Source organism: Rhinolophus sinicus, linkage group LG03 (genome assembly GCF_036562045.2).
Source record: "Rhinolophus sinicus isolate RSC01 linkage group LG03, ASM3656204v1, whole genome shotgun sequence".
Classification (NCBI taxonomy): Eukaryota; Metazoa; Chordata; class Mammalia; order Chiroptera; family Rhinolophidae; genus Rhinolophus; species Rhinolophus sinicus.
The window spans coordinates 132,807,085-132,834,585 of record NC_133753.1 but is presented as its reverse complement, the minus strand read 5'-3'; the positions used below and the strand labels follow the sequence as shown (position 1 = coordinate 132,834,585).

Below are 27,501 nucleotides of genomic sequence, written 5' to 3'. Positions count from 1 at the left end.
CTTTGGGTAAAGAGGCATTCTCTAGACTCTAGAAAATAAATCTTACATTTATTTGCCATACTAAGCAGAGTTCTTAGAGGTTTGTGTAAGACTTTTTTTTTTTTAACTTGGGATAAAAAAAAACCCCAAAAACAAATGTCAAAGGTTCATGAACTAAAAGTACTGTGATAAGTACATAAAAGTAATAACTCTGTTCCAGTCAGTAAATGCTGACCACAAAAATGTTTTAGTTTTAGGTGCTACTGAACTTTACCTCAATAAGCAAGATAAAATAGTTGAGTCAACAAGAATTGTTCCCTGACTCTGTAAAGCAGATGTTAGAAGTAAATAATTAAAAATTAAGCCTACGTGCTTCTAATGTAACAGTCAGTCTTTGGGGAAACGGAAAAATATGCAGCAGACCCCTGTATCTGATGACAGAAAAGGAACATTAATGTAGAAGAAAAGAGGAATCTCTGATAACAACCTGAATCTGCTGTAGTAAGCGCTTGGCCTGGATGACTGGAAAAAAAACCAACACTCCTTGGTTTCTCTCTTCAACTATAGCAGGAGACTCATATATCATGAATCAATAAAGATTTACAATCATCACACACATTCCAACCACATCTGTCCAAATGGAAGATGGCTAGGTTACAATATCTACCACTGGGAACAAGAACTGGGGATTATTGGGGTGGATGGTCGATGAACCAAGATAAATAGCCCTCTCTTTTGATGGGTTTGATGTGAGGTCTTCATTCTACTAGCATATGTCAGTACGTTAGGGAGGTTTGAGATACACTGATACATTTCCCTCCTACCCACTTTTTTCCTAACTCAATTTTTCTCAAAGTATGGTCTGTGGAGCCAAAAAACACACAAATCAAACCAAACAAAAAAAAACATAAACAAATAAAACAACACCCAAAAACGAACAAACAAAAAACAGCTTGTAAGATCTTTTCAGAGGTCAATGAAGTCAAAACTATTTAATAATAATACTAAGACATAATTTGTCTTTTTTACTGGGTTTACATGTACATTGATGGCGCAAAAACAATGATGGTAAACTACTGTCACCGTAACATGAATTAAGGTGGCAGCACTAAGTTATATCAGCAGTATACTAGTCATTGTTCTTCACTGCCACAGACTCATAATTTTTTAGAAAAGAAAAACATTGAATTTCACATAACAGTGTTCTTGATAAAGCAGTAAATTATTAATTTAATTTAACTCAACCTTAGCATAAATACCTCTTTAATAGTCTGTATCAGAAAGTAGGAGACAGAGATATAACACTTTCGCTACATTCTGAAGTATGATGGCTATCTCCAGTAAAAGTACTTGTTCAATTTTTTAGATGCATGCTCAATTAACTGCCTTTTTAGTAGGACATCATTTTTACTTGAAAACACAACTGACAGATATACTATAATTATTAAGACATGTTTTGACAGACATTTTATTTTATATTTTTAATTAATGAAGTGAAACTGTCATTTGAAGGAGAAAAACTGACAATATTTATTCAATGATAAATTTCAAGCTTTCAGGGAAAACTTAGAATTTTGGAAAATGTAGGTCTGCCGCCATGAATTTGACAGTTTCCCAATACTTAAATAATATTCTGATGAGGATAGCAGTGATGTTAACAAATGTGATAATACATTTGTCAATTTTTGGAAGATATACATATCTCAGTTAAGCAATATTTTCCAAATGCCTACTGCATGGTGATACAAAATTATGCATGGGTAAAAGATAATTAAGATGTAAGTTAGATCAAAGTATTTCATATTTGTTGGTATGAAATATTTTGTTGCTGTGGATTAACATTCTACATTACAGTCAACTTTAAAGAAACCATCAATTGACAAGTTTTGGTGTAGTTTCACCCAAAAATAGTCACAATTACCTTAAAGATTGTTACAATACTTCCCCCTTTTCTAAATGCATATCTGTGTTAAACCAAAAAGTCTTCATTATACTTCAGTGAAACATAATAGAACAATTTCAGTGCAGAATCAGATATAAGAAGCCAGACATTAAAGTGATTTGCAAAAAATTTAAACAATGAAAATTTTCTCATTATTTTGGAAAAATCAATTTTATATGAAATATGTTTTTTAAAAAGGTATAGTGAAGTTAAAATGAAGTAATCAATAAATATTTTTAAAATTTCTCAGTTTTAAATTTAATACAGTAAATATTGATATAGGCAACTCACATAAACAAAGCTTTTTGAAGTTCTAAATAATTGTTGAGTATAAAGGGCTCCCATTCAGAACAATTGCTCTAATTAAATTTTTACCCATTTTGTCTTTCACCCTAATGTTCCTGCCATTGACCAATATGTCCCGTCATTTCTGTCCCTGTGCTTCAACTACCCTCCTTCACAAACCCTCCCACAATTAGGTTTCTGACCGATGATATAGACACTTACCCAACAGAACATCAGACGCTTGCATCTGGGATAGTCCCAATTAGCAGCAGTAGTAGCCTCATTTTTATTGTTAAAGCTTTCTCTACTGGTTTCTATATTAGTTGCTTTATCTCTCATTTCATCTTCATAATTCTTTGAGGTAGATTTGTGTATTACTTAGAATTATTTTAGTTCTAAATATATGAAAACTTAACAGGAGTTTGAATTGTAGGGAGTAGCTATTGTATATTTAACAACAAAAAAATGTAGAAGAATGAGTTCAGGGTTGGTTCAGCAGGTTAAAGAGGTCATCCAGAACACTCTTTTGCTCCTTCTTTTGACGTTCTTCTGCGCTTCCATCCTCAGTCTGTTGGTTTCCTTCTTCAAACTTCCTTTAACAGTCACAACATGTCTGCTGCATCTCCATGCATCATATCCTCATATGCCAACGTCCAAAATATAATATAATTGGGAGGGAAAAGGGATTCTCTTATTCTTAATATGGCACTTTTTCTCACATAGGAGGAAAATCTTGCAGAGAACTATCACCGACTTGGCCGATGTCTCCTTTACTCCGTTTGGCCATAGTTAACATATTTCCAAATTAACTGGATGAAAAGGGGACTGGTATGTCTAACCCCATGCTAGCAATAGAAATATGCATCATCCTCTGGGCCTGGACACATTGCTGCTCAACAAATTCTAGGTTCTCTTAGGTAGGAAATGGCAAAAAACTGTGATATATATATATATATATATATATATATATATATATATATGACATAATACAGACAGTGCCAAAAAAAATGTATACACAGTTTAAGATCTCTTAAACTGTGTATACACTTTTTTTGGCACCCCCGATATATATACCATGTTTACCCAAAAATAAGACCTAGCCGGACAATCAGCTCTAATGCATCTTTTGGAGCAAAAATTAATATAAGACCCAGTATTATATCATATTATTATATTATATTATATTATATTATATTATATTATATTATATTATAGACTCAGTCTTATATTATAGTAAAATAAGATCAGGTCTTATATTAATTTTTGCTCCAAAATATGCGTTACAGTTGATGGTCCAGCTAGATCTTATTTTCGGGGAAATACAGTATATACGTACACCGGAGGTGCCAAAAAAATGTATACAAGTGGACAATTTGGTCAATGTCGCTCAAGCAATAGTTTGCTGTAATCAGAAGTGTCTGGATACTGATGGTAACCACTGTGAGCACCTCTTGTAATTGCAGAAGTCAAACATGACTTGTATCCATCTTTTGTTATTGGTATGTATTATTACAATTTTAATACAGTGTTCCTTTCTTAAAATGTGTATATGGTTGTGTGTGTTTTTGCACTCTGTGTGTGTGTGTGTGTGTGTGTGTAATGTCATATATGATTATATATTTATATTTGTGCTCTAATAGGATAAATATGGTCACTAGATCAGAGAACGGATCATTACTAAGCACAGAACATCTTAGCGCAGGTTCCCTAGTCTCCAATCTCTGCTGGGCAACATGCTAACATGCCGATAGCCTGATATTACCTTGTGGTTACAGTGGGGTTGCATGACAGAAGACGAACCCTGAATTTATGAAATTCAGAAGTTGTATAGGGCAGTTGACACATCTGTCCCTCTTTCCTTTGGGGGGTGGGGGGGAGAGAGAGAGAGAGAGAGAGAGAGAGAGAGAGAGAGAGAGAGAGAGAGAGAGAGAGAGAGAGAGAGAAATCTTCTAGCTGGAAATGTAAACAAATATTTTCCTTGAAAGGAGAGGGAAGTTCCCAGTCTCCCAAAGTTGGAAGGATAGCCAGTAGCCAGGGGAGATGTGTCTAAATACCTTTGGAGCAATACATCATCTCAAGATTTTAAAGCATGTTTGCTATGAAGGATGATTAAATCCTTTAACAAAGTTTTCCACTGAGTTTTGTTCAGAAAGCCTAGACCACGCTCAAATGTGAAAAAAAATACAGAATACTGTCTCTCAACCATGGCACAGCATCATTATCCCTGCTTTACAGAAAGGATAAATACAGCTCAGTGATGGCAAGAAACTTGCCAAAAATAAACCCAGCTCAAATCTAGATGATGTTTTTGATCCAAAACCCTTATTCTTTCATGAATGCTATGCTACTTTTTGTAACGTGTGGCAAAGGAGAGGAAAGGAAATAGATAAATGGATTCTGGAATCCTAAATTATAATTCCAAAATATTTACCATTGAAAATATATTTCAACTTATTATTTGATATCTTTTGTTCTGTTTTAGACTCTAGTTGGAACCAAATCATGATTTCTAATACTGAATACATGTAAAAATGTATTCCTGATAGCAAGGAACCAAACTGTAAGTGAACTTTGAAAAAGATCCATTTTAAAGCTGAGTGGTGTAGCCAAAATATTGGCTTCCTTAAATATGACTTGAGAGAAATGTTTGATTGTGAAACAAATAGCTCCCATTTATAAGATATAAGTACGAAAGGAATTTTTGTTGAAAAAAATTGTCACAACATATCAAATACAGTCATACAACATCATTTTTCTGCTTTTAAATATGGCTTCTATTGATCATTTAATACAGCAAGTCCTACAGATTTTGGTCATCATGAAATAATGGATTGCTATTCTTCCTTTTTTAAGTTTCAAAAGAAACTTTGAGCAATTCAAAGTAACATGATACCAAACAAATGCCACAAACTGAGATATTTTTTAATCTTTCATAGCTTCTGGGAAATTTTGCCCTTTGTAATTCAGTCTGCACTCCACTGACACTGTTTTTCTGTAAGAAAGAGTTGTTGTTCTCCAATTTAACGTCAAATACTGTATGAAAGTAGTTCCCCACAATTACTATGCTGAAAAGTTTATAAATAAATATCACTATGTTTTGCATTTAAGTTATAAGTATGACAAACTATGCAATAATAAAACTACAAATTTGAAAGAAGGAAAAAGAAAAATGCAAATGAAATGCCACAAAATTTTATACAAGTTTCTCATCTTTTTTTTTCTTTTCTTTTCTTTTTGTTTTAATATATCCAGAATGAATCAAACAAGCTCCACGTACAGTTGGTCAAAAGAAATTGTCTTGCTAATTCATATATTTTTCAGTGGTCCTCTTTTAGGAGATTGTTCTATGTAATTTTAATCCTCAGGTTTGGAGATAAATTGTGGCTGTCAATGGATGGATCTTTTGATCATTTACATAGAAGAAAATCTTCCCTGTTTATTATTTTTACATAACATTTTCCATCCATTGTGCCACACTGGTATGCAGAGTACATTTATTGTCGCTTACAAGTGTATGATATAAACCACAGAGTAAATTTATTCTGACTTACCTGAAAGCCTAGTTTATTTGAAGGATTTTATGGCCAGAAAACTTTTGCATAAATGCATATGGAAATTCTAAGAAATATTGATAATTTTCTTTCTGATTTTTCCTGATACTGTTTGTCTCAGTTGGTAAAATTACTGATTAAGACCTAATCAGTTCACAATACGTACACAGTCCCTAACATATTGAAATTGCAATATAGCTTGCAGAACAAAGATTTCAAAATACAAATGTTTTAGTGTAGAGAAAAAATGAAACTTTAAAAAACAAGTAAGAAAACACAAATACAGTTCAACTTGCTATGCAATATCTTTAGTTCTATTTTAGACCATATTGGAAACCAAACCATGATTTCTAACCTTGAATACATATCTCTGATAGCAACCAACCAAACAATTACATATGTGAACTCTGAAAAACATCAGCTTTTTGTTGTTGATTTTGTTTTAGAATATAGTTGGCATATAACATTGTATTATTTTCCGGTATATAAAACAGTGATTTAACATTTATATATCTTATAATATGCTCACCCCACTAAAGTCCAGTAACCATCTGTCACTGTGTGGTTATCACACTGTTATTAACTATATTCCCCTTCACCTTTTTAACCCATCCCTCCACCCCTTTCCCTCTAGCAACCATCAGTTTGTTCTTTGTTTCTGAGCCTGGTTAGTTGTTCATTTGTTTTGATATTTTTAAATTCCACATATAAGTGAAATCATGTAGTATTTGTCTTTCTTTATTGCTGCTAATATATATATATATATATATATATATATATATATATATATATATATATATATATGTATATGTGTATATATATATATATATTTAAAGAGAATGGGCTATGCATACATATATAATATATAAAATTGTATATGATATATAGCAGATTAAATTGTACTTGATTTTAAATTATAAAATCTCAGAGAGACTAATTTAGGACCATTCTCAATTTTTGAGAAGGTACTTTCTACCTTGGTAAATTTAGAAATGATGCTTTATTAAAACCCAGAGGTTCATATGTCTTAGACTGCAAAGTATAAAAAATGGAAATTTTTTTTCAACTGTGAGAACAAGAGAAGTGGGAAATTCAAAGTTTTATTTTGCCATCATCATGTTTTCAAAGCTGTATGTGTTGTATTTCAGAGCTCTTAAGCTGTGTATTTTACTAAGACAATTCAAACATTGCCAGACATGACCTTTAAATTTCATTTTTCCCTAAAACTAAAGAATATGTTTTAAGTTTTCCATTTCTTTTTTGATCAGCCTCAATTTAAGCATCTAATAGTCCTCTTATGACCATCATCTTCTTAGAATCTTGTCTTTTCCCTATACAGAAATAAAATGAGATTCCTACAAAGCAAGGTAGTTGTTTGATATGCTTGCCGATATTCTCAGGCAGGAAGTAAGTGGCAGGATATCTAAGACATTCAAATTTAAATCTAGAAATAAAAAATTCTTGACATTTCATAAAATTGAAGGAGTTGCTCATGGTTTCATAAAATTCACGATTTTATTATGGTATTCTCAGCTTTTCTAAAGTCTCGCTACTAAATTTAACTGTGGCGGTTCCTTGTAGACCACTCAGTATAATATTCTGAGAGAAGATATTGTGATTTTAGTTTTTCATCCCGCTCAAACTTTCTTAAATTTCTACTTTCTTTACCAATGTTAGTTCACAAAGTTGTTCTAAGTTAAATACTTCAAAGTAATTTCATCATTTTTTTTTTTTTTATCTTGAACTTTCTTACAAATCGTCTTTACTAAAGTATTACATACAACAGAGCTACCTTCATTGAGAAGTATCAGCTATTTTGAATTCAACTGTTTGGTGATGCTTTGAAAGTGGTATTTCCTTTTTCTCTATTTGGGTGGGACTCAGCAAAAACATAGAAATATTACTGAGTTTCTGTTTGGCAGCCCTACAAATGACTCCTATACTAATTTGCTATGCCTTTGGGACTACAGCTAAAGGAGCTGTGGCAATGGCAGCCAGAGGCAAATCAACCTAACCTTAAAGGCTTAAGTAGCTTCAATTTACTGGCCTAAGTTTCTACTAGGATCTCCCCTGAATGAGCTGTTGTCTTACTCAGAGAACACATATTCAGCATATCCTACTGTAGGTGAGGTGGGAACTGTTCCCTGGGAAAAGATGTGAGTAATTTGGATGAGAGATATGCTGGATTATATGGATGGAATCATGTTGGCCACTCTACCCCATTTTCGCCCTTCTACATTCTCCTTTTATCATAGAAACTGGAATTCTGGGGCCCACATTTAAATAATTCCTGCCAGTATGGACCTACGTTAGATTCTGCCAAGGAGAAGAACTAGTGTATATTTGGAAGGCATAGGAAAAACAAACAATTATTATTCTCACGGCTGTGGCTGGCAATTACCAATGCTTCAGCACCAAGTTTTTTTCCAGCAGCTTCCTGGTGTCCCCTAAAGAATCACATGCTTTAGATTGGTACAGCCACTGTGGAAATCAGTATGGAGGTATCTCAAAAAACTGGAAATGGAACTACCTATGACCCAGAAATTCTACTCTTAGGTATCTATCCAGAGAAATCCAAAACACTAATTGGGAAAAAAAAAATGCACCCCTATGTTTATTGCAGCGCTATTTACAATAGTCAAGACATAGAAACAACCGAAATGCCCATCGATGGATGACTAGATTAAGAAACTGTGGTACGTTTATACAGTGGGGTACTACTCGACCATAAAGAAGAATGAAATCTTACCATTTGCAATGATATGGATGGACCTAGAGAACATTATGCTAAGTGAAATAAGTCACGCAGAAAAAAACAAATACCATATGATCTCACTTACTGTGTTTCCCCGAAAATAAGATCTAGCCGGACCATCAGCTCTAACGCATCTTTTGGAACAAAAATTAATATAAGACCTGGTATTGTATTATATTTATTATTATATCATATTATACTATATCATATCATATCATATCATATCATATCATATCATATCATATCATATCATACCCCATTTTATATTATAGTAAAATAAGACCAGGTCTTATATTAATTTTTGCTCCAAAAGACGCTTAGAGCTGATGGTCCAGCTAGGCTTTATTTTCGGGGAAACAGGGTGTATGTGTAATCTGAAAAATAGAATAAATGAATAAACTAATCAGAAACAGTCTCAGAGATATAGAGAAAAACTGAGGGTTGCTAGATGGGAGGTGGGTGGGGATGAGGGAGAAGGTGAAGGGATTAGAAAGCACAACTGGTAACCGCAGAATTGACACAGGGATACGAAAGACAGTTTGGGGAATATAATCAATAATGTTGTAAAGATTTTGTAGGGTATTTGACGGATACTTGTCTTATTTGGGAGACCACTTCATGTACGGTGTAGATGCCTGACCACTGCAGTGTACACCTGAAGCTGAAGCTGAATAATAATGAATGTCAACTATAATTTAATATATATGTATATAGTCACAGGATGTGGAGTACAGCATAAGGAATAGAGTCAGTGGAATTGTAACAGCTGTATACGATGCCAGAGCCATAGTAGATTGGGGGAGAGGGGTTATCACTTTGTGAGTGGTGTACATGTCTAACTATCACATTGTTTTGTACACTTGAAGCTAATAATAATAAGAAAGATGAGGAGGGAGAGGAGGAGGGGGAGGAGAAGAAGAGGATGAAGAAGAAGAAGAAGGAGGAGGAGGAGGAGGAGGAGGATCACCTGGTTTAATGAAGTGGGCAGTGAAATCAATGGCAGTGGTGTCCTGTAATTTGAGCATTTCCTGATTTCCTAAATGGTAGTGTGGCCTCCCTAGTATTTTCTTTCCCAGGTTTCCAAATCCCCTCTATTAAGCTCTCTGTTGTTTGAAATACCTGAAGTTATTTCCAGTTTCCTGACTGAATTTCAACTGATATAGAACATCTGGAGCAAAAGGGATCCAGACAGAATCCATTTCCTTTTTAAAGCCCTTTGGTTGTCCAAACTGAGGAAAGAAACCAAGGACCCCAAATAGAATGTTACCAAGAGGAAGACAAGAGAACGTGCTGTTACTCTGTAATCAACTCTAGGGTTGTCCATACGGGGAGAGTTTACTTGGCAATGTGTAACGAAGGATGAAAAACCATTTGTCCTGGCAACTGGGTACAATGAACATACTTCAGAATTAGTAGCTGGGCATGCAAATGACATGACAAAATGATAACTCTGAAAGCACGTAAGGCCACACCTCTGCTTCTGCAGACATGCAATCGGCTCAGCAACAGCATTGCAGCATTTAAGACAGATGCATCAATCTCATCTCCATGCCATAGAAATAAAGAAGTCATCATCAACCAAGATCTTCCCAACCTTCCAATAGATCTACAAATAGATTTGCATCTGTTCTCTATTATAGTAGAGGAACTTGTGAACCAAAACAAGACCAGTACCTTCCCCTGCTTTCTCAGTCACCTCCAGCTTTTAATTTTGCTGCTTCTTCTTCTTCTATCTCCAGCTTCTTTGACACCAACAATGATATTAATAAGCATGCAAATGTGTTCCAGGAACTCACAAATACAGAAGGATCTCTTTTAACCAATATTAAAGTCTACCTTGCCTATTATTGGTCAATCTTTTCAAAAAAGATATTTATTAATATTTATATTGACTCCGTATTTTTGTTACCCCCTCCCCCCCAAACACCTATCACCTCATTTCAGTTTAGTTTCTTTATATCTTTACTGTTCTTCAAAAACATTCTCTGGCTGTGTTCATTCATTCATTCATTCACTCATTCATCATTTTTTTTTCATTTTTTCCTTTAACAAATATTTATATCATACTATGAAATCACCTCTTCCCAACTAATTAGTTGATGTTAAATTTGATGTAGATTCTTCCACACATTTCTCTATACTCATATAATTAGTAACATGTGCTCAATAAATTTGTAACACATGAAAATACTGATAATCTGTTTTTCACTTACAAAACAACAGTATCAAAAGATTCAACTTAATATATATACATGTATAGAGATTTTTATTTACTTTTAAATTATTTCTGAGCAATGTTCAAACATTTTTAAAATATAAATTGTTTAATGAATCAATGATATCTATGTTCACCTTTGTTTGGGTCATATAACTAAAAACAAAATCTGCCAACACAGAAACCTCTCCACAAAGGTAGGAGAGAAAACAGTTTTATTATTGAATAAGTATCCAACCGGTACATGATGAGCATTATAGGCAACCCACTAAGATATTGCAAAGGCAAGACGAAATTTCACACTTTTATATGGCCAAGCAGATACAACCAATTCTATGTATGCATGTTGTCAAGGTAAACGGTAACTATTGTTCAAGTAAGAGGACTTGACAGCACCCTTTGTCACACACAGTGTATTCTAAATTCACCTGATAAGTGAGGTGACCCATTGTGTTAGTTAATTGGATTTATCCTAAGGCAAATTAAATTCTTACCTTTACGGAGATAAGGTAAGAAATGACAGGAGATACTAGAGTTGGACTCCTACTTGACTATAGAAACTGGGAGGTAAGGACGCTGCCTTTCTTGATGATTACATTTCAAAGAGATGGTTCTCAAGTCCTAGAGAAAGATATTTCTGGATTGTAAAACTTACAAGAGGCTTATTTAGCCTTCAAAAAGATTTACATACATTTCAAAGAGACAGAAACAAAATTTACAATTGCAAGGTTTCTAAAGTAAATATATAAGAAAAGGAAGGATAGGCCGTCTCTTCCCTTATTTTTCACAAGGAAAATTAAACATCGTGTTTCAGATTTTTATTTGTTCTTACATTTTACATATCAAGAATCAAAACATTTACATAAAATTAGCTCCCTTTGTCTTCATCACGAAATGCAATCTCCCAATATTTGAATAGTTGGGTTCTCCAAGGTAGTATAGAAGACAGAAAGGAGACTATGGTAAGGTTAGAAAAATATATAAATTTATAGGATGAGAGATTTCCTTAGAAAGCAAGTTCCATAATCCTGATTACATTTAGATATTATTTTTAGACAACTGAGCCAGTAAAATTACGTACACACAAGTGAATTTCTGCCAATTTGTATTTTGGATAAACAATTATGATCAAACTGAACAAATTCTACATATTATTTTTCTCAATAGTTTAACAGTAAGAGCATGATTGTTGCACTAAAAAATACATATACTGGATCTTGATGGTAATTAAAATGTTTGTGCTTTCCTATTGTGTAAATGTAATTATATGTTGAAAAACCACAACTAGTAAAACATGAAGGCAGAAATGAACTAAATCACAGTTATGCAGACAAGGAAAGAACACACATTTATCACATCATTTCTTGTCTGAAAAACTATGTTTTACTTTTGCATTCAGTCTATCAAATGTACATTCTCAATTAGTGTGCTCATCTCACTAAACTATACTTAATTTTGTATTCCTGGTGCTTGCGTATTTCGTGGCACAATGATGAAAACTAATAACTGTTTATTGGATTAAATTTTAGAATAACTTTAGCTGAAAATTATCCAAAAATTAATGTCTACATTGTCTTTCTGTTGTTTTTTGTTTGTTTGTTTGTTTGTTTTTAGAGCTACAGTGTTCAGGTCATGCTGCTCCAGAATGTGCCACTGGCAAGTGAATTATCTTACGCTGAAAATAATCAAGGCAAAATAGACTCAAGAAGAGCTTTAACTGCCTTAACTGCCTAAAAGAGTTTAGATAGGGGGTCTACACCAGGAAGAGCACTATTACCAGAGACAAAGTTTCACATCAGAAGACTTATCTGCATGGCAATGCAAACATTTATTTACCAAACATTTGCTCTTCCCATTTTCCTGTGAAATGTCTTCCTTCCCTTTGAAGGTCTAGATTCCTACCCCCTTCTCCCTATGGCATATAAGTTCAAATTGTCTGATGTCTGAAAGCTTTTCCTGTCATTGTGGGGTTTCTGTACTACAAAATTAAATTTGTTTTTCTCCTGTTAATCTGTCTCATGCCAATTTAATTATCAAGCCCGCCAAAGACCTAGAAGGAAAGAAAGGAAAAGTTTTTTTCTGCCCTATAGAAGAACACTACACTTTCAAACTAAGCCGCCAAAAGGGTTACTTTAATTTGCTGAATATGTTTTACAGTATGAAAAGGAGCATGGAATATTATTTATACATTCACTTGACATTAATTCATGTTTAATAGAAACTCAATCATAACTAACAGTTACTTTTATTGAGTACTCATTATACACTTGGCAAAACATTTTACGAAAGTTATACTCCTTAAGTTTTACAATTCTATCAGGTGTTTTTTGCTAGTCTTACCCTTACAATTGGTGAAACTGAAGGAAATGAGAGAAAGTAACTTAGCCAGGGTGATACAGCTGGAAAATGATAGATCCGAGTTTAAACCTAGGTCAGTCTCAGTACACAGTTACTGCTCCACTGTCTCTGCTTTTTGTCAACACCTTCTCTAACCAGGTAATGTGTGTGTTAGTATCTACCAAGGAAGTAGCAATTTCTGCCTTGTTCACATCACCATTAATATTCAAGACGGCTTAAACCCCTGGGTTAGGAACGAATCAGGTGACCCTAGTGATAAACATTCTCAGCCAAAAAGGTGATAATGCCATGCTTTTGGATGACCAGTTCCTTGTAACAAAATAAAAGAAATGGGTGTTACAGATGTGACCCGTGAGGGAAACTGTAAGCAGTTGACATACAAGAAACAAAGTTCAGAACTTGTGGAAGGGCTTCCAGCATGTATGCAAAAGAACTGTATTGTGGTTCAGGAAAATCTCTCCAGTATTCCCAGTAAGGCCTGGAGTGATAAATAGAAACTGCATTCAAGGAGTTAGAGAAAACGTGGGACTTAATTATATTTCACTAGACACTATGCAGCAGTTAACTCAGTAAGCTTCTGAGGATGAGCATACTGCTACACCCTGCTGAGCCAGTGTGTGGGACTTGCATGGAATGTCTGGAGAAGTCTGTACAGAGCTAGGAAAGGCAGGATATTCAGGGAGGGAGGGGTCCTTGTGGGAGGGTGCAATTGGAAGAGGAGAAGAGCCTTTGCAGGCTTCATAGATCTGCAGATTCTATGGTTTGGCTGAGGAGACCCGGTTCTCTTTTACTTTATTCAAGCCGCAGAGATAGGGAAGGCATGTCTGCAGGTACTATCTCATAGAAGTTTTAAACAACACTTCTGCTAATGATTTAGCATATGCCTTGCTTTTCTTATTGCCCTGGTCCTCAAGTTCCATAGGAAATTGTGATACTACTGTACTTTTTTGTCATTTTATTATTATTATTATTATTATTATTATTATTGCTTTTCTTAGTTAAAGCTTGTATTGTTATTTAGCTATTTGTTTGTTATGTGTTCCTATCATTTCTCCTCAACCCAATGGCAAATTCCTTGAGGGCAGGAATGTGTCCTAGAGATCAATTTTCTTATTTTAAGGCACAGCCTTTGCCAATTTGATCTGGCAGAGAATTTGGCCATATTGATCTTCTTCGTTCCAACAATAGACCATGGGAGACAGAGGGCTTTGAAGCAAAGAGTCTTCTTGTTTAAGGATTACTTTCACAGCAAGTGAAAGAAACCCACATTAGTTCACCTTAATTAAGGAGAATTTTTTTGATTCATGGACACAAGTCACAGGAAAAGCTAGGATGACATTGCCTTGCACATTTAGATCAGATAAATCCAATATTACCACAACCCTTCCTATGTGGCAGTAGGCAGAGCTGCAGAAAACTTCAGTTTTCACATTTCTAAAACACTGGAACCAGAGGGAAAAGACTACCTCTCTTTCATCAATATTTTAGAAATCCCAGGGAAAAATTTGCAAGCCAATTAAAGAACTGTCAGTAAAGAGGCAAGATCCCAACAGTTCCCTTCAGACCACATGGTTAGAATGTGGGGAGAGGTGCAGTTCCTCAAAAGAATGGGGAGGCCAGTAGGTTAGTATTTGTGACCTAGAAAGCCATTATATTTTATATCTAATGTAGAATGTGATAAAAGGAGAGAAACAGTGTATTTCAATATATGTTGAGCAACTACCATATGCCCTATAAATTTTATATACATTATAAACTCATCCAAATATCCATAAAGGATAATAAACATGAAAATAAATGGAATGACACTAGGCATTATATTTGGCCTACAAGTGCTACACAGAGTGAGACATTAATTATTTAAAAATAACAATATATTTTTAAACTATTAACAACAAAGTTTTTCTTGTTGATTTTAGGATTACTTCTTTGCCCAAAACAAACTAGATAATTCAAAACTTCAATCTGAAAGAAGATTATTATTTGCAGAATATCACATGCAAGCATTTTACATGCACTATATCATTTAACTCTCATAAGAATACTAGAATGTAGGTACTTATATTTGTTAGAATATTGGCTGAGCCACTTTAGGAAAGAAATCCAAATATACATTGACTTAAAAAAATTACAGGTTTCTTTCTTTCTTAAAGAACACTTAGTTTATTTTGGGTGATCCAGAATGAGTTAACCCTAGAGGGTTCTGCCATACTCAAGGTAGAGCTTCCACATCAGAGTCCAAAATGGTGCCATTTCACAAGTCCCGCTATTTTCATTTCCCAGCCAGTAGAAAAAAGGAAATGGAGGACAAGCAGAGTTTTTTAAGGATATGATCTGAAAATTGCATTTATAATTTGTGTTCTCCTGTTAGCCAGAACTGTGTCAGGTGGTCACACTTAGTAACAGGCAGGATAAGAAACGTAGTCTCTAGCTGAAAGAGCAGAAGCCCTACTGAAATATGTGTGTATGGGGTGGAGTTGAGCGCAGTAAAATTACTGGGATTTACTGTGACGTTAATGTGAAATAACCTTTAGAGTCCCTCACTTACACAGGCTCCTTTCAAGGTCTTGGGGGAGAGGCGGTTAGCAAATTATTTATTTATTGTCTGTCTTTTTTTCTTAACACTTCCAAACAATAGCTCTGCCCCAGCCAGGTAGGTCCTATCTACTAAAACATACATATATTTAAAAAAAAAAAAAAAAAAAAAAATATATATATATATATACACACACACACACACACACACACACACACACACACACACACATATAAACTTCTGGAGGAAAATTCACTGTCTCTGCCCCAAAACAATTTCCTTTACTTTACCAATGAGGCCCAGAAAGTAAAGAATCTTACAAAAAGTCACATAGAGTTGGAACCAAAATTAGAACCTGGGTCCCCATGGCTCAAAGACTTTTCACTGTTATATTTCTAGTGCATGACATACTCACACCTTTTATAACTTTATTTTCTCCCGACACTATCTCAGGATAAAAGTTGGGCAATCTAGAAATTACAAGGTAATTGGCTACATCACTTTGTCCCTATCTGTTCAGATGATCTTGGAGACAAAGTGAAAGTGAAAGAGAACATGTAAAGCCCAGCTGCCAGGCTGACATGACAGCCATTTAGTTGGGGTGATGCCACTTTCAGATCAACCCAAAGGTTAATAACACAGATGCAGTCAAAGATCTGATGGATAGAGGCTGTGAACTCCCTATCAATAACTTACAGCGAATGCATGGAGGTGGCAGATGAAGGGGCCCATCATCAATTAAGCATGGCAGCCCATTTTTATAAAATTGTCAGAAGGGATTATTAAATTTCACATCTTAGTTTGCTTGGGGGAAAAAATCAAATAACACTAAAGGTTGCATTTTTAAAACAACATTTAGTGTAAACTATTGCTTCTGGCCTCAAGTCAAACTGTCAGAGACGCGCTATCCAATTTGATCCATGCTTTTCATTTTTTTTTTTTTTTTTTTCCATTTATGAGCCTGGGCAAGTATTTCTTAATACTTAGTATTAATCTCACAAGTTTTCAAAAAACATCTGATTGATAATTTTTAGTTTAAGAATTTCATAAGTTAGGGAAATATTTAATTATCAAGAAAACCTCAAAGTCTAAATATGAATGTGAGTGCAAGGGGAATAGTAATTCAGCATATCAGTTTGAAGTACACATTCCTCAAAAGAAAGTACCAAAGTAAAATACAGAACAAGCTTTGCTTTTTACAAACCTCCTTATTTATAGTAAATTCAGAAAAACATGCTGCACTAAGTCGTAGAGGACTTAAAATGGTCTGTCTACGTATGCTTTTTTTTTTTTTTTTCACTTCAAGACTTGATGATTCAGAGGGTTTCATCTAAGTTGTATTTACTGTGGATCAGTTTGATTATTCAACCTTCTATAGTAAATCTTAACTTTCTTGTTTTTGTAAAACCCCTACAAAAAACAGAATTATTTGGTAGCACACTGGAAAAAATTAAAAAACCCAATACGACACTTTTTAAAGGGCAATTATTACTATTATAATGCAATCACTACTGAAGTATAATGAATTGTCATAATATCCAGAAAACCATTCCGTTATCCCACCACCCATACTTTCACATTTAGCAACGTGATGCTGTTTCAATAATTGTTTACTATTGTAATATCAACGGCCTAATACTTTCTTAAGAAAATTATTTTTTTTTTTAGTACTGGATTAGTATTGTCCTATACTTCTTACTTTTTATTCGTAGCAAGTTGTATGCAATTCTATACCACAATCCCCTTAATGTAATGATTTATTTGGTGGACATCATTAAAACTGTAAACTTGATTGTAACAAAATGAAATGTTTACACAGTGATCAATTAGAGGTAGTTCACTGAAAAGTGCTCATAACACACCAGAAAGCTGTAGAAAATTATTGAGAATTATTATTTTATATATTGATAAAGATGGAGAAAAAAATCATAGAATCCTAGAATTATTAGGCATAGGAATTATTTAGGCCGACATTTTAATTAAATAGGCCATGGACCAAAAACTAGATTTGATAAAAATCGTAAAATATATTGGCAGCTGAACCAAGATTTGGACTTACTGTTGTGTATACCACAGCTTACTGCCTTCCCTAAAATCATGTAGTCCCCAAAACGGCATAGATATAATGACAAGATCAGTACTTGATTTTCCGTACTTGAATCAAGCAAATTATGGATCAGCATTTTCTCTCCAGATTAAAATTTCTCAGTGATTTTTTGTCTCCCCCCACGTTCCCCATATATCAGCCCACATGGATGACTGAATCATGTGGTTGCAGCGCTGAGAAAGTTTGCACTCTCCTTTAGGTTCCAAAATGTTTCACCTTGTAGCAACTAAATGGAAAGTAATTGGTTGACTGGCTGGCTGATTGATTGACTTCCAGACTAAACCGTTGACTGTCTAACAAATTACAGCTTCACAGGGAGGGCCAAGGTCACCATTCTCTGCAGGTTCCTCAAGTAAACTTCCAATGTCCAACAATTGACAAACCTGATATCTGGAATACCAAGTTAAGAAAAAATTCTAATTGTAACTGAAATCTCTTCAAATCTTTCACAAATACCCCCCCCCCCATATTTTTTTCTGTTTTATACAAAATACTATTTAAAAAATTAAACTATGATGAAAATGTCTAGAATGAAAATATGTAGTAATTCACCATCAACACCTGATGTTGTGTGATAGACCTAACAGACTTAATATTGTGACATGATAATTACAAAAGTAATAAAGCATTTATAGTTTAAGATTTGTACATAACACAATGCTTTTCAAAAGGCAACTTTTCAATACAAATTTAAAATTAATATTATCAACTTTTTCTATCTAATACTTAACTGTAGCAAGTTGATATATTCCATTCTGTCATTCATGTTTGGGGAAAATGATTTTTGCAAATTTCATAGAAAAACATTTGGGCAAATCAAAAATCATTGCAGCAATATACATAGGTCTCATATTTCTTTGAGTTTCCCCTTCTTTTTAAATTTCCACATATTTTATATTATGAGAAGACACCACCAAAGAAAAGACAAAGAATTACTACAAAAGACAACATTTGTTCTTAAGGAAAAAGAATAGTGAGTATTTTATGTGATTAAAAAAATCTGTTCTTTCAATGTCCTTGTTAATGTGAACTGAACCTAAAAATGTGAACATGTAGACCTGTATATTGCTTGATTCCAGTTTCACCTGCAAGACCAGGTAACCTGTGTCTTGTAAATTCCTTTCTTAGAGGATAATTCTTATATGTTTATTTCTTTTCCTCATTTTCCCATTAAACTTCTAATTATTTTGGAGTTAATATTACAGGAAGGCATTAGATACATACAAAAAACTGTTAAGTTCTTCATACAGTAAAGCATTATGTAAACATAAAAAAAAAAAAAAAAAAAAAACTTGTGTAATGGTCTGTCCTTCATATCAGCTTTAGAATTTCAAGCTGTATAAACAAACATGAATGCTAAGACTGAGATGCCTAGGCATTGTTCTACTATTATATGAGAGAGTACTAACAGTATCAGATGCTAACTTAACCAAAGCTGAACTAAAATGGAAAGCATCATGGTCATCAGCCAATGCCTGCTTCATTCTAAACTTTCTATTTTTAAAGAGTCAACCTCCAGCCTTCCTCTCCAGAAGAAGAATGAAACTAGCATTACTACCGTGCACATCAAAGCTGCACTGCTCAGCCAGTCGCTGTGTTAGCTGGCACTAGACTCCTGACAAGCACAGTATTACAACACAGGTCATTGGGATGACTGTGAGTGGATGGGCTTCATGTGATGGGGATTCATCTGGTCAACATGGCCTTTGTAGAAATTGCTATAAAATGCAATACTAATTCTGAAGGAGCAGGGAGGGGAAGAGTCATCTTTTTCATTAGACCAGTGAATCTTCTTTTAATGTTACCAGTGCTGCACACAGATCTTAAAAATGTAAGAGAAAGATTCTGTTTCACTGTATTGAGTATCATCCTCTTGGAAAACCATTTCTAGTCTGGAAAAGCCTCTCAATAAGGGTGCTGCTTCTTGAGTATAGCTGAGATTCAATTTCAATTGATGATTTAGTAGCTTTAAAAAAAATTCTTTTGGAGAATTTTTTAATGGTCTGTAGAAAGTTGAAAAGTGTGTGGGGGAAGGGTGGGAGAAAGGTGATAAATTCCTATTACTGAAGAACTTCAGACTAATCATGGACTTTAAGTTTCGTATTCAATTCTATGGCAAATGGCACCAAGCTTCTCCTGCAGGCTATGGGCATCATAGATTAGGAAGTGGGAAAAGACAGATGTGGGTGTCCATTTGGCCTCCTGGGTTGCAGTTTGTCCTCATAGGTTCCAATTTATCTCTATTCTTCCCTACTACATATCTAGCTTTTTTACAGACTACTGACCTAGTTGCTCTTTTGAGACTTGAGGCCTAGCACAAGTGCACAGCAACCGCCTTGTACAGACTTCTGCACCAGCTCCTACAGCTGTGTGAGGTGACAGTCTTTAGAATAAATCTTTATTCTACATCGCTTATAGTGATTGTATTTCTCAGGCCAAATCCTGACAGGTAAAGTAGTAATGCAGGGACACGAAGAAATTAACCAAAGGGATTAATGCCCAAACGCTCTGAAAGGGAGTCAGTCGAAGAACCAAAAGCATATCTTTTTCTTCTTTGATTTGATTCCATATCCCTGAATACGTACTTCTAACATCTTTATATGATTTAGGAGACTATTTTATACCGTAACACTGAATTTCTCCAAAGGTGGAAAGAATAGAGCTCCTAATAACTGCTTCTTCAGATATTCACTCTCAAGCCCACTAGACTCTTCAGTCTAGAGTTCTAGTTCCACTTTCCCCTGCCTTCTTGCTGACTACACTTGGAGCATTTGTCCCTCTGGCTATGTTAAGCAGCCCTTAGGAAAACTACCACAGGCTCTTCTCTTCGTGCATTAAGAGTAAACTCTTTACAGTTTAGCAATTCCCTGCAAACGTGCAAAGGAAGTGATGCTCACGTTTTTCTTTTCCTTCTATAAGGATCAGCCTGCCTCTGACACTCCTAGCAGAAGTTGAGTAGAGCAATGAACAAACACAACTTCTAGCAAGCATTAAATCACCCATAATGTGAAAGAGAGAAGAGCATATCAGCTCTCTGACTAGGAGCTACCAGGCAGCCATTTCTTTTTATTCCAGTTTTCCTGACAGCTGTTTTGGAGTCATAGGTCCACTGTGCACGACCTTTCTTTTTTTAACAGTGTCATCAAATAATCTACAAGTATTTACTGAGTACTTACCATGTACCAGGCACAGAATTGAGCCCAGGCGTCTGCGGGGATGACATATGTGATGAAGGAAGCGTCTTCAGTTTGTCTGAGGACACAGCATATTGTTGGGTATACAGGCTACCCAAAGAAGAGAGTTGTAGTAACTTTTGTTGAGGTTAAAAATATGTAAATATAATGCTGCTTTTCAAAATTTTACCTAATCTGTTGATGTTAAGAGTTTACCGTAATGTGACTAGAACTCTCCTTTTTTTCTCTTGGTTAACCCTCAATGTTTTTATTTCAGCACCATTAGTATGTTGCTAGGAAGGGAATGGTTTAGAGCAGATCTCTAGGATTTGCTTACTAGACATTGTATGCCCAAGGCTTGGGCTTCCGTCTTACCCACTATAAGTATGTTCAAGTGATTATTTTATAGATGACATTGTAGATTAGGGAGTCCTACATAAGATATGAAAATAAAAATCCATTCCTCTTTTAACTTATTTTCTATTCATCAGTACATCATTTCCCAATACAGTAAGATAATATTCAGCAACCCATTTATACCAACCAGCAACAAAATAAGCAACATCTATTGTTAACTTTTTACAAATGCCAGTGGTTAAAACTAAAAGAAATCAAAATAGGGACTATATAAATGATGGCAATTTTACTAAAAAAGACAAAGCTTAGACACACACACACACACACACACACACACACACACGAGCACACACAAGCGTGTTTGTGCACACACACGTATAAAAGTACACTGGGTGTACTAAAATACATCCCATGGCAGAAACTCATAATTATGGTTATAAGCAGAAGATAGGGTAAATATATTCTTAGTATATTCAATTTTGTTAGAGTTTTTGAACAAGAGACTGAAAAATATTACATTTACCAAAAGCAGTGATAAACAATAAAAGATCACAGCACATATTCTATTGTATATGTCAACTGCTGGAGACAAAGTCGTTAACTGTTGGAAAACATGTACCAAAAGGCAAAATATGCCTTTGTTTTAGGAGTAGCTGGTCTGAAGTCATTCTTTCTGACATTAATTACATAATTAATTCAGTTAGCTCAGAGTTTAAGAAAATACATTCCTGTCAATTACATTAAAGAGGATGTGTATCTTTCTATTTTTTCTATAAAGGACAGGTTTCCAGTTCAAGCAAAAGTGGTAGCAAGTTAAGATTTTTCCTACCAAACTTGAATTTTTAAAAAAGTATAAAAATATGAGTATTGTATAAAAATCAATAATGTATCTACATTGATTCCAAATAGCTCTCTTCTCAGGTAATGTAAAGTATGAGATAAATTTAGAGAGTATTCTGAAAACATCTTTAATTACCTAGATCCATCCAGTCAAGAATAATGTCTAAAAATAGACTTTTGTTTTATATGGGTCAATAAGTTTCTTTTTTTAAATTAAACTATTTTGAATTTTGGTTCTTTTTAACCAAATAGTACAGCTACATGCAGCCATAATTGAGTTCAGGTCACTGAATAAAGGACAAAGTCAACGAAAGTTCCACATTACCTAAAATGATTCTTAACAGATATTTCCACAAACTGATGAATATTATGAGATCAGTAATAAAATCATCATACTGTGAGCTAGCTTACTCTTCAAATAGAAAAGTTGATAGCAAAAGCCAATACTAATTGTCAAGAACAGAGTTTACTCAGCATTTTAGATGGGATATCTATTAAGTTAAAAGGACTATAATTCAGTGTTTAAAAAATGAACAAATTAGCTAATTCTTTCAGCCCAACTCTTACTCCATTCTCCTTTGTTATTTCTAATCTTTCAGGTCTATGCTTAAATGTCACTTTTTCAGAAACCTTTCTTTAACTAACTAAACTAGAGTTCCTGATATAATTTCTAGTTATATCTTTTACCATTATATAGCTTTTTATCAGGAATTACATCTCTATACTGTTGTATAATTATGTAATAGCAGTAGCCCTATCTCTGTAAACTGCCATTCTTGTGAGGGCACTTCTGTCCCCATCTCTCTCCCTCCCTCCCTCTCTTCCTCCCTCTCCCTCTGGCTTTCTCTTGTATCCTCATCACCCAGTGTAGTATCTGGCACTAGGAGGCACTAAATCAGTATTTGTTAAAAGAATGAATGAATGGATAAATAACTGGATCAAAGAATGGGTGACCGGTTTAATATGCATGCACTAAAGAAGTACTTATGAATAATCACTTCGTTTTCCCAGTTCCAGGGCCCTGCATTATCAAAATCAAAAGAAAGCAATACTCAGACTGTATCATTGAATCTTACTATAACATGAAGCAGGAGTTGACAACTCAGCTGCATTGAACAAATCAACTTCTACAGATCACATTATTTTTTTTGTAGATTATATTTTTATTGGGGTTTGCTCCTAGGCAGATCTTTAAATTTCAGTAACAGGGAATGAGGTCTGAAGTCACTGAGAGTAAATTAGTTAGAAGTATGTCATTTCTTGAACATAAAATAGAAAAGGGAAATTTCATACAATTATTTAAGACCGATGCTGGAGAGATAGGAACAACATTGAGCGTGTGCTATGTGCTAGCTTTATTCTATATAGTTTCACAGTAAATTAAGAAGTGGGAATTATTATCCCCATTTAGTGGCTTGAGGAACTGAAATTTAAATAAGTCAATCAACAAAATAACTAATCAGTGGTTAACATGTGGAATTAAAGAATACAGGGAAACATCTATATGACTCTTGCAATGCAAACATGAGCTTTTCACTACAACAAATGGCCTCCTTAAGAAAAATTACAATTTCAATGTCTATTTTATTATTCTAACCAATTCGTTTTAATAAATATATGCATGCTGTTTGATAGTAAAAATTAAAAATGATTAAATAGAAGTTATCTTGACTAGAAAAATGCAAGAAATATAAAAGCATCTGAGGGGCTTGTACTTTTAAAGGGAAGGCAATAAAAATGTGTATTATGCAAAGAAAAGAAAAAATGAATAAATATTTATAGAGCTACATAGAAATGCAAACATTTTTATGAGTCTATTTAGTAAATATTATCTAAACAATGCAGCAGCCAATGCAACCAAAAAAAGACAAATACAGCTGCAATGGCAGACATATACATACAAGGTATACATATACATAAATATAAACACTGGGTTATAAAAGGGCCTGCATTATATGATTCATTATAGAGATAAGAATAGCGATAGAGAAATACCATATTTAATCAATTCAAAACTGCTGATTTTGCCGCTCCTTTCCCTGTTGGCTCTCAGATCCATTCCCCACCCATCCCTTGTTCTGGAGACCCTGCAAACTCTATAGCCCAGGCTTCTTGCTTACATGGCAGAGTATGCATTGAAACCTAGTTCGCTAATGTTTCTTCTCTATTACTCTCTTAGGTTAATTGACACTATAGCTCTTAAATCAAGTAGTATTTCTTTTTCTCATTAAAGGACCAACAATTACTGACATTTCCTTTTTATGTCAAAATGCTTTGAAATGATCTCTTGGCTAATAAGTAGGCTATATTTAAACTTGAATATTACCCAATAAATTGATCCTGGCAAAGGGATGGACCCCAAATCGGGGTGTTCAGCAGAATATCTCAGGAAACAAGATCATGGTAAGAATACAGGAGGGTACATTCTGGGCCATAAACTGGATTCGAGGTGAGGATAAAAATGACAGGTTGAGATCTCCTTAATAGTATCCCTATTTTTCAGGATGGTGACAGAGACATAATATAGGAAGTGGCATGTATATAGTAATTACAAAATTCCAGGCACTGTTTGAAGTACTTTACATATATTTCCTCATTTTAACTCTCTAAAAATCCAGTACTAATAGTCTTCAACTTATATAGACTAGTGCAAGAAGCCAAAATTACTTGGAGAAAGGACAATAAATATGCATAATTACACGATGTAAACCTATGCAGTTTTCATAGAGATTGGCCCTAACCTTAGTGCCTGCCATGTATTTTAGACACCACAAATTATATCAAATCACTGATATTCTGAGAACCGAAATAGAATTTTTTCCCTTTAAATCTCCTGGATGCAAAGGATCATGGTTACTGAAAGGACGTGGTTCCACTCTATCAGTATGTTCATAAAATTAATTTTTGACAGAGAGCAAGTTGGAAGCTATAATCTCTTAAAAACTAAGCTCAGAAGTGATATACCATCCCGTCTGCCATATTTGATTCACTATATAAGCGAACTAGTACAAATCACAACAAGGTGTAGATGCTGGGAAGCATTAGGGGCCATCCTTAAGGCTGGTTACCACGTAGTTCTTTACTTGGAATCCAAAGATTTGGGTTAATACAGTTATTTGGGTAGTTGGGGAAGATAAAATCCCACTCTTTTCTTACCCTCCCCCCAAAGCTCCATAAGTAGAAAAGATGACCCTTGCCCTTCCATTTTAGAGGTACTGTATACCCTCCTGATTTTGTTTCATCATTGGGAGACATACAGTAATAGTGTATTTAAACAGTGAAGTGATACACTGAATATCCCCTTAAAATCTTGAATTCCACTGCTTTTCTGTGTTCTCCAGTTAAAGCAATCAATTCAGCAGAAAAACCTATTGTTAATCAGAAGTTGAGTTAGTTTTCTTAACAAGAGGAGCTGAAGAGAGTAGCAGAGCAATCGTACCTATACCTCTGAGATGCCATATTCTCCATTCTTGTCAAAATTTCCATTTATCCTCCTGGGATCCATGAAATAGTTGAGCTCTTCAAGGACTTACGGATTCCTCTTTGATGTTTTCCTGAGAAGTTTTCTATGTGCTTCAAGACAGAACATTAAATTGAGTTAGCCCCAAGGCCAGCCTACACACTAGGCTGATGATTTACATGCTGTTCTTTATTCAATCTGAATTAGGTTAGTAGAAGTGCTGTCCCCTAGAATGACAATTGCTGGCTATTGACCAAATATACTATGACTACTGAATCAAAACTTTTTACATCATCTTAGCTCCATATTGGTAAATGCAGTTTTACACACTCCAAATGAACTCTGTCAATAACATTAAGAAATGTAGGGACCAGTCAGGACAACATCATAATAAAAATGTCCAAAATTACAATCAGTTTAGATCGCTCCTAATACTATATGACAAGATATTTTTGCTTATCTAGAATTAAGGAGATGTTTCCACAAACATTTATGTATTTAATATCTGTGTTATTTTACTGGGATTTTTATTCCACTTTGTAATAGAACTGCAAAAATAAAATCAATCCTATATGGCAACTATTTGGTCACTGACTAGGCAAACCAAAAAAAAAACAACCACAAAACAAAACAAAAAAAACACTGATTTTTGTTTATTTTTTTCTTAGATGCTGAATTTCACAAGCCCAACTTTCTCAAGGACAGTAATTGCTACTTAGCCCACTTGTCAGTAATGAGTGATAGAACACTGTGTATTACATCCAGTGTTTCCTAACCTGTTTCTGTGACCTACAAGAGTTACTGACTTTTCATTTCCCCCCGCCCCCAAAGACTGCATTGGTAATATAACATATTCTACAGACTATGTGACTGAAGCAGAACATGAAAATACATCCCTTTGTGAAATGTGCATGTTTTGGAAACATGGAAAGTCAGATACAGGATGGATGAGGCCTAAGAAGTGATAAGAGGGAAGTTTAAAAAATAAAAAAATCTACAAATGAAAAGGTATCCTATGGTTTTTGTCATGCTTTTCAGGGTCCCAGAAATGATAAATGTATCTTACAACAGAACCCACTAGCAGGAATTGGAGGAAATACAAGGTGCAGTACTGTATGTGGAGACTCTATTCGTATTCTTATTTTGATACAGACCCAGACCTTTTTCTTTCTCTGCTTGAGCATAATACTACATGATCATTTATATGGATGAGATAAGTCAACACTTTCTTATTGATTTCCTTTCCCATTCTCCTCAGTCATTTTACTGCACCTTTACTACTCTCCTTGAATTCCTAGCCTTCCTCTTGACTAATACCCTCACCTTGGCCTTCAAACATGGTCAGTCCTTTCCAATCAGAAACTGGACAAAATTATCAATGTATTTCAGCTTCTACTTCTTTATCTTCTTTTGACATAGACTCTTGAGAGTAATCTACAACAACTTTTTTCACTTTTATGCCTCTTAGTGAGTCTTAAATCCATTGCATTGTATAATTTTTTTTCCTGTACTACTCCAGTGAAACTACCTGAAATTGACCTCTGGATTGTCAAATAGACTTTTCATTTTTCACCTGCTTTGATTTATTTGTGGTAGCTATCTTCTTGGATACTTACTCCTTTTAGTTTAACTGGTAGTACTATTTTGATTTTCCTTCTTGTCACACACTGTTATTTATCTGGCTGGTTTAGCATTAGTTTTCATCTGTTCTCTGGTCAACAGAACAACATCTTTCTTTCTGCTACAGTCTTTCTACAGTTCCTTCCATGATATCAACTATACAAAATTATTTCTCCAGTACTAAACTTTCCCCTGAATGCAAAGCTTATTTTAATTTACCTCCCAAACTCTGAACATCTGTACAGTTCTCAAATAGAAATCTCAAGTATATTAGGGACAGAACTAGTAATAATAATAATAATAGTAATAATATTATGATAGAA

General features: G+C 34.5%; 1 long non-coding RNA gene across 2 annotated transcripts in view; it reads right to left on the bottom strand.

Moving 5' to 3' along the window:
• LOC141570679 (uncharacterized) overlaps positions 1 to 27,501 on the bottom strand; it is a 208,712-nt gene that overhangs the window by 163,122 nt on the left and 18,089 nt on the right. Inside the window, exons 2-3 of one of the 2 annotated variants that reach the window (XR_012494980.1) lie at positions 25,538 to 25,671; positions 20,911 to 21,012 (exon numbers count right to left, since the gene is read on the bottom strand). This is a non-coding gene — a long non-coding RNA (uncharacterized LOC141570679). Of the gene's footprint in view, positions 1 to 20,910; positions 21,013 to 25,537; positions 25,672 to 27,501 lie in introns of those variants that run through there. The other variant, XR_012494979.1, reaches the window with a different exon arrangement.